This window comes from Lycium barbarum, chromosome 2, assembly GCF_019175385.1.
Source record: "Lycium barbarum isolate Lr01 chromosome 2, ASM1917538v2, whole genome shotgun sequence".
NCBI classification, from domain to species: Eukaryota; Viridiplantae; Streptophyta; class Magnoliopsida; order Solanales; family Solanaceae; genus Lycium; species Lycium barbarum.
In genome coordinates, this window is record NC_083338.1 from 96,200,925 (window position 1) to 96,209,481 (window position 8,557).

General features: G+C 32.9%; 1 long non-coding RNA gene across 10 annotated transcripts; it reads left to right on the plus strand.

Moving 5' to 3' along the window:
* Positions 1-732: 732 nt before the first annotated feature.
* Positions 733-7,710, plus strand: LOC132626664 (uncharacterized). 10 transcript variants are annotated; one of them, XR_009577544.1, is made up of 7 exons: positions 733-953; positions 1,132-1,183; positions 1,660-1,751; positions 1,850-1,924; positions 2,195-4,345; positions 4,433-4,567; positions 7,273-7,710. It is a non-coding gene; the product is annotated as an uncharacterized LOC132626664 (long non-coding RNA). The 10 variants fall into 10 exon arrangements; XR_009577545.1 differs by having other exon boundaries at positions 4,436-4,567; XR_009577546.1 differs by having other exon boundaries at positions 2,195-4,337.
* Positions 7,711-8,557: the final 847 nt, after the last annotated feature.

Consider the following 8,557-nt stretch of genomic DNA (forward strand, 5'->3'; position numbering starts at 1 on the left):
ATCCACCAATACGTATCACTTTTGCTTGGTCTCAGCAGAGGCAGCAGGAACTGCTGCACAAAAATATTAATATAAATAATGAGATCACAATTGGTCCGATCACATGTAAATACTAACAATTTTCAACAGTTACAATCTTCAATTTTTAGAGAAGAAACCAATTTTTAGAGAAGAAACCAATAGAAGAGGAATAGAGTAAGGTGTAATTAAGAAAGATTAACTTGAGCAGTTTTAAATTATCAATGCACAAGACATTTATTTTTGGAATGGCGAAATCCAAGTAGACGGTGACTATTCAAAAACCAAAACTAATAGTCATTTAATAAGTGTATAAAAAATGAGGAGAAAACCCAACAAATGTCAAAAAAAGGAGAAAAAGAATAAATAAGAATACTAGTCATAGAGAGTTGTCACGTCACCTTGTATATACCTAGCTTTATATTATATATAGATTCCTTGTATTCTCTTGTTTTTATACAGAGGACTCATTATGAGACGACGTCAAATATTTAGGTTTTCATTAATGTACTCCTAATATAATCACAATCCACAATATATTCTATCTACTATATAATAAGCATGAGCCCTTGGACGACCAAGGGCACTTCCGTAATTGTAACTGTGATAAGACCCACTGATAATGGTACACCTGTGGGCCTTTTAAGTCATCACGTGGTATTGCCAAAATTGCTTCTTGCCTCTCTCATATGACTCACTCATACAGGGGCAAAATGGTAACTTGAATACTAGATATTTGTTTCCAAACACACTCCAAGATTCTAGAACGATCTGCCATGTGAAACCACCACCAAAACTTCAGCAATAGCTATCTGAAATCAAATCATCGCCTCCTCTGTTTCCCACCGAAGCTCTATCAGAAAAACCCAGCAACTAATTCATCGTTGATTCCGCCGTGAATCACCACTGACCACCACCAAAATTCATCGTTGAAGGTTTGTCCATTTTGCTTCAATTTTAATTCTCCTACTCTTTCGCATAATTTTTTGCTATATTTTTAACATGCATGTCAGTAACTCTATCTGATCTGCACATCCATATTTTGGTGCATGTAATTGTATAGTATTTTGGGTTACTGATCGTTGATGTATGGTGAAATTTTAAATTATGTAGGCTAATGAGCCCAAGGTGTTCGGTGATATGCCTGAGACAACTAAATTATTTGGTAAGAATTCTTTTGTTTCTCTTTAGAACTGCCTTCAACAATTGCAAAGTTGTACACTCCTGTGAATTGGGATTTTTTTTTATAAGATTATATACATATACATATATAGAGAAACTTAAAAGGCATGAGGCAGTAGTTCAAATTTTATATTTTAAATGTCAGTCCAGTTAGATGTGATTGTATTGTTTTGTCCCATTTTTACTTTGTTTGTGCACCCATTTGTTAATAATAAGAAATTGATAGATTGCATCCATTTGTTGGTAATGGAAGTTTAGTCGAAAATCGTCAAATTTCATATCAATTTGACAGTTTCTTACTAAGATTATACGTGCATGTCTATAACTTCTGTTTTGCACTTATATGTTAGAAATAAACCTCTAGGTGCACATTTCGATTCTTCTACGTCATATAGTTCTTGCTAGATTTGGTTGGGTAAAAAGAAATTTTGAAAGTGAATTAGATCTTTTCCTATGTAGGGTGAATTTGGTACAGTATAAGCAAAATTCAAAAGTTAATTAAGAAGACGAGGAACCAAAATACCTACGTTGGCTACCCTTTGTTTTCCTCGGTATGTGTTTCTTTTGCGTGGTTGCGATACAACTTGTGAAGAATTCTTGTGTTTTTTTGTCTTTAGTTTATTTACCTTGTGTCATGTTTGATTTACAGCATTACTGAGGTAACAACATGTTGGTTTCAAGGGTGCTGGCAAGAGTGTTGTTTGTTCTCCGTCTGCCGAAGTTGGTTAGTCCTTTTGACAATTTTACGCTCTCTCCATCTTTGATTTTCTTATTGATGAGTTCGTGTCAGTGTTTTCCATTCTGTAATTTCATTATTCTTTGTTTTTATCTCTTTACCGTATTAATTCTTAACTGATCTCGATCATTTTAAACTCGATTTCTTTCATCTACATTGCTTGATTTGGGGAAGTTGTACTGGGTTTTAGTTATTCTTGTTAGTGTGTTAGTAATATTTATTTTCCAATGTTAATCAGTTAGCATTATATATAAACAGAATGGAAGAAATTGTATGGAATCAGAGGAGAATTTAGAGCACCAGTGGAAATACTGGCCCTAATCGAGAAAGAATAACTAAGAAAAGCGGGGAACCAAAAAACATGAAGGGTGGCCTTCTTTCCTTGCTATCCATAGGGGAATCAAGACAAATGCTATGACATCAGATTACCACCATTTTGCCCCTTAGGTACCATGAAAATAAGGTGATAAAATTTATTTTTTGAGCTTACTTTTATATCCCTTGTTTATATTAAACAATTGGATAAATTTGAAGAATCGTGGAAAGAATATTATTGAGCATTCAAATTGCTCTTGATTCACTGGTGCCTCATCTTCTTGGATGATTAAAAGATGTTCTACTATATGCATTTAAGTTTAAACCTTAGTATCTTTATGCATTTATCATTCTTTTATGAAGTTTGTGTTTATTAATCTTTTTTAAGAGAGTTAAAGGTGGACTTCTTTTCCTTATTGAGATGTTTCTATAAAAGACCATGAAGGAGGAAGGTGCTTATGGCTAAAATTTTTGTAAGAAGACTTGAAAAGTCGACATTCCCTATACATAGAGTAATCTATTCTCTTTTTAATTAAGGTGGTAGTTATACACAAACACTAATGTCATCACTTTAATTTATATGGTTCGTGTATCTTTTTCGAGGAGCTAAATTTTTTGAAAGCCTTTAATATTCGATAACTGTTGTAACTTCTACGGCTCTACTTTTGAGACTTCAAGTTCGATGAAAGTGTACAGGAACTACATTGTCTTTTAATTTGTAGCACCAAAATGATAGATTTTATAAGTGATTCGATAATGGTCGAGGTTGTTAAAGGTAATATAGTTTTCATAACTGTTTGGTTGAGTTATCATGCTATAACAGAGATATTGCCAATAAAATAAAATAAAAAAACATTACCAATATGTTAATGAATAGAGATTAAGATGATTCTTATTGGATAGGTTAGAGATTAAAAGAATTAAGTAAACAAAAAGAAGAAGAAAGGGATAACCGGTTGATACAAAATTTGTTTCATCAACCAAATCCTGCTGAAGAAACTTGAGGATTAAGAGCCCGTTTGGATTGGCTTAAGTTGTTTTCAGCTTTTTTGAGTGTTTGGCTGGTCAGCTTATAAGCCATTTTGTGCTTAAAATAAGCCCAAAAAAATAATTGGGCCCATTTGGCTTAGCTTATCTAAAGCAGCTTATAAGCTGTTTTCAGCTTATCATCCAAACAGGCTCTAATATTCCTTTGTGGTAATATTTGTAGCTTGATGACAATTCTGAAACTCTGGTAATGCACAAACAACAATGAGCTGCCTCTTAATGAATAAGTACTCCAACTCAAAGCTATTTTCATATGAGAATTCCAATTTTTAAAGATATTGCATCTTCTGTGAACAGAAGAAATTACTACATCGTACAAATTCTTCTATCACCTTGACCATGAGGGAACTGTGGAACTACTAAACATTTTGTAGGGTCTCTGCCAATAGTTGTTCACTGTCTAGCAATACTGGAAATGGTTTCAGTTAATTACTTTTTGAGCTTCTGAAGTTATGAATGGTATATGTTACTTACGAGATCGTTTCTTTCAAGGGAAATGTGATATAGATGCAGCTTTTCAAGAGTAATATGCCTTATTGTGTCGAGGTAATTTGGTTGGCAAAACCTTTCTATTTTATGCCTTTTAGGGTTAATGGAGTCCAAATGGAATAACAAGAACTATTGACGACAAAAGAGAATACTTTAGTTGTCCCAAAGGGAGTATATTGCTATAAAAAGCATTGGAGGCATATACGTCAGATACTTTCTTGCTACATCAGTTAATTCTCTCTATGAGATCTTATTAAATGTATTGTGAAGGGTTCTTAGAGGCCAAAATAGTTGTCAAATCAGGAAAAACCATGCATATGTCCTCTGAGAAATTCTTTATAGTTGGGAAAATGTTAATTTTTTTTTCTTGGACCTTCACCTATTCAAGAAGTTTCTGATTTTCTTACAAGGGAAATATACAGGAAGTCTGATTCTCCTAGCCTAATAGATTAATATAATTTGGTGAAATCTTCTTCTCCTCAACTTGTGCAACAGCCCCTGTCTCAACTAGAATATATTGATGTAGGCAAAGAATTGGAAGGTGGAAAAAGTAAGAAGGTTTGTTATTCAGTGTTGATGAAAGCAGTAGCTAATTTTCATCAGTTTACTTGTTTGTCTTAAATATTTACTCTATTTGTTTTTTAGCAGAACGGTCAAAGAATGAATCACATCAAATCTTGGTTGTTTACTTCATGACGGCTAGATTACAATAAGCAACATCAGCTATAGTGCTCAAGACGTGAAATTCCTTTCTGGTGATGTGCTGTTTCAGCCTTTCAGGTACCAAACGATCATTTCATTGCTTCTATTCCCTCAGTTAAGTTCTTGGTTAGTTAAAAAGATGATGGTATGTTGGAAATTTAGAGACAGGAGTTCAAGTGCGAGCAGTGTTGACCGGCTTATGCCATATTCAAATATTTCAAAATAGGGAAGTGTAATCCACCGGAACTTCCTTTGTTCTCTTGATAAGGTTCATTCACCTTTTCCTCGGAGTTAAGATCTAAAATTCTCCTACTGATAAAAAGAACAACTAATATTCTCCTTAAGAAAGTTAAATCAGAACAGAATTAGTATAAAGGAATGAAAAAAAGTTTTGCTTTTCTTTACCTAAAAGAAAAAAGATTGTTTTTCTTTTCAGAATGAAACGAAAAACAACTTCCAAAGCAGATATTTTCATTAGGCATCAACCTAGATATATATTCAGAAAGCTCTTCCATTTATTCGCACCTGTAAACCAACTCATCAGAGTCCAAAATAATTTGTGTAAGCAAAAACACAGAAACAAGATACTCTGGTAATGTCATTTGCTTAGCATATCCAGCAGCTTCTAACAAATTGTGTCATGATCATCAACAGAAAAAACCCTCATAATAACTGGAGAATTGTCATATATAGTTCTCCCTTTCACAACCCATAATTCCTCTGGTTTCTTCCACAGTCGTGTGAAGCCACAAAACCAAAAAGACCAACAAGAGAAAAAGATCACCCAAACAAAATTCCTGAAACTATGAAAGATGCATGTAAAAACAAGTAAATCTCCATTACACATCCGTAAAAAGAGAAAAGAAAAAATTCACCCGTAAAAAATAGAGAAAAGAAAAATGTTTACTATTAAGTTGCTTCAAGCATATCACCAATACTTTTTTCCTCCTCAAGGTACCATTCTTGAAACTTTGTCAGTGAAAAGTTATCTTCCCTCTTCGTCTTCCACGACTCTCGCAAGAATTGTTGATTATGGAAATTAACCTATTCTTGTGAGCACAAACCAATAAATGGCAGATTTTCCCAGAGTTTTGATAACGTACACCATTAAATGTATATTTTTATCTCCTTCGTAAAAGGCTTCTTATATGTGCTTGTATTCCTTAACTGAAAAATTTGATTTTTTGGCTTGACTTAATGTTCGGAATTTGAATGAAGGATATAAATGTACTTTCTTTTATCTTTATGAAACGAAAAACAAGAATTTATAATGGCTGTAGCAGGTACTGATTCACAATATCTGCAATTACATAAATGATATTACATTACTCCTATGTATATTGTGTTTGTTTTTTAGTATAAAAAAGTGAGAACTTCAACATGTGAGTCGTATATCAGCTTAAACCTGCTGATTTCTTGTATGCTTGGGCCCTTTTCCTTGTCAATATATATTTTAGGGAAAAGGGGAAAGCAAAATTGCTTTAACCAGAGCAACTGAAGCACATAGCCCTTTAAGATCTTTTATAATGCTCTGAGCAGAAGTTAAATATTTTGTCTTAGCTTGCTGAATTGGTTTGCTCGGAATTTGACTGCGCTTCCAGTAGGAACTTCTTGGTTCTTGGAAATTGGGAAGTATTAACAGTAAATCATGTTATCGGTTATGTTGCCTTTGTTCACTTGAAATAGAAATCATATTTAGCTATAGTGCGACTATAATGCATATTTGTATTTACCTTGCTTTGACAAGACAAAATCTTCATAATTTGACTAGATTTTTATTACAATGTATCACCTTTTTAAGTCTGGTGGTAAGATTAGCTACAAAAATACAAGAGTCTGCTTCAGTCATAATAGTCTTGACCATTGACTTAAACCTGTGGGATTTAATCAATCCTTTTTACTGTAATGAGATATTTCTGTTCCATTCAAGGTTAGCCTATACAGTTCTCTTGTTTCCTAAGAAAAGTTCAGTTTTCTGGTTTTGGCTATTATAGGTTGAAAGCCATGGAAAAGGTTCTGTACCTTCGGGTGGTACTTGTCAATTGTGGCCTGGTGTTGGGTAATATGTTTGTATGCAAAGATTTTACAGTTGATTATCAGTATGCTGCGATCAATTCTTCACCTAACGATTATGGAAACAGGATATGTTAGCTATATGTGTCATTCTAACAAAAAAAAAAAAAGTTTCTTGGTTTTTCATCTATTTAGTGTATGAAATATGCAGCAACTAAATCATATCTTGGGTGAAGATTGATATCGGAGAGGACCCTAAATACTTTCATGGTTTAGCACCAGTTCATAAGAATTTAGCTCTCAAAGTAATTTTTGTTCGTTTAGAAGGTAATTTGTTCGTTCACTTCTTGCAACGTTGGTTGACCTTCACAAAGCACTCTTCATGATGGATAGAAGAATATTTGTTGGCTAACGAGTCAACTTTGTTAATCACTGCAAGGTACAAGATCTAGATGCAAATTCATTCGAAAGAAAGATGCTTACTAATTGGACGTGCGACTCTAACATGTGAAATACACATTATTGTCATTTTTACCCTAATCAAGTTACATGCTTACAGTTTGAGATATGCATAGTGGGCCAAATATAGTCTTTGTTGGAAAATTCCCTTTAGATTGGGTCTGCTGCTGATTTCTTCGTTGTTGGGATGCTTACTTTAGTATTAATTCACTTTTACTTTCCTCTTTGTCCAGGGAAATTCAGTTTTTGTTTATGCATCATTATTTGTTGTTGGGATCACAAATATGATGTTATATGTTTTGCTTTTGTAGTTGAACAACTCGGGACAAAATAATTCCTCATGTACTGTCATGGTTTACTGATGAGGCTGCGGAAGATGATGAATCTGAAGATATGGAAGATGTTATTAAAAAAGATGGAGATGAGGATGAAGAGAAGTGACAGAAAGGTTGTACTAGCTTGGGGAAAAAAGTGAGGTTGATTAAATCTACTGCTAAGTTTTTCTATATGATAAGATTGTTATATTTTTAAGTAGCGTTCTAGCAAAGCATACTTTTGAACTCAAAGTTTATTTTAGACATAGTTGCCGGCACAATTTATTCCCTGAAGCCCATTATCCAAATGGATAGATCATATTGTAAATTTTATAACAGAAAAGGAAAAAAATGTTTCCATGTAGGGCACAGGCCCGTGCCTTGCACGGGCTTCAACCGTCTAGTATATATATATGTTGGGATATATACTATTAATCATGTGTTTGGATATAATATTTATTATAAAACAATTATTTATTCATTTTTTTAATAAAGTTAAATAGATCATGTACTAGTATGTGTGTCTTTTACTTATATAGTAGATGATTTAGTATATAGAGTTTAGTTCATATACAGAAGATTAAATCATCGGTTCTTATAAGTATAAAGTTTATGTTTATAATTTAAGATGGAAATTGGACAAAGCCATTGGTATGATTGTAGCACAAGATTAAATATAATGTATCTTCATTATGGGAACGGTATAGTTCCGTCTACTTGTGCTAGTACATTTGTATGTATTGAACGGAACAAGTAGAGATAAGTGTTTTTGTAATGAATATATAAAACGTCTCTAGCTCATTAAATGTACGTATACTCTTAATCTTAATATGATTATTATGGTCAATGTGATTTGTTCATTATTTTGATTTATTAAAAGATACGACTCAATTGCGGGTCTATGTATTCCTGGTAAATTAGATAATGGCAAAATACATTTGTGAAATAATAATTAGTTGATAGAATCGATGTCTCGACTTTGAGATTGATGACACCCCTTTATAAGTCTCATGTGAAAACCCTGCAGGTTTGGCCATAGGATTTAGAAGTCTAATTTCATATTTTGATTTCAAATCAGCGTTTGTTTACGAAATATGCATAAAATTCAACCTCAACTTCAAATCATCATTCAAATCCCAAATTCTCCAAAGAGTTGGATTTGGAATTCTAAATTGTGATTTCAATTTTTTTTTTTAAAAATATAAAACTTGAACCATAAGTTTATATTTTGTTAAAAAAAAAATTAAAAAAAATTCGTGCTTGATGTGAAGAGATTGTTTGT